Here is a 342-nt window from a genome sequence, read left to right as displayed (position 1 = left end):
CTTCAAATCTTCCCTCACTCTTTATTTCCCCCCTTTTATCTTTTTCATTCTCCATAAAAAAGGGTTTTGTTTACGAAGTGGGTCAGTAATAACCCTAACCTCCCTCCAGAATTTAGCACAACCCCATTAATCTGAGGTCAAAATTTATTTTTGCTTATACTTTTCCCCGGGTCGTCACCCTTGCGAACCATGAAGGTAATCTCACCCATCAAACTCAACAGAAAATTTTCTCTATACAGGCGTCTTTTTTTGCCTCTGTGTTAATTATCATTTTACGCTATTACTATTATTACTATTCATCTGTTTTGTTATACAAATCTAATATTTATAATCTAATAATGT

This window comes from Penaeus monodon, chromosome 31 (assembly GCF_015228065.2).
Source record: "Penaeus monodon isolate SGIC_2016 chromosome 31, NSTDA_Pmon_1, whole genome shotgun sequence".
Lineage (NCBI taxonomy): Eukaryota > Metazoa > Arthropoda > Malacostraca > Decapoda > Penaeidae > Penaeus > Penaeus monodon.
Note: the sequence above shows the minus strand (reverse complement) of the source record.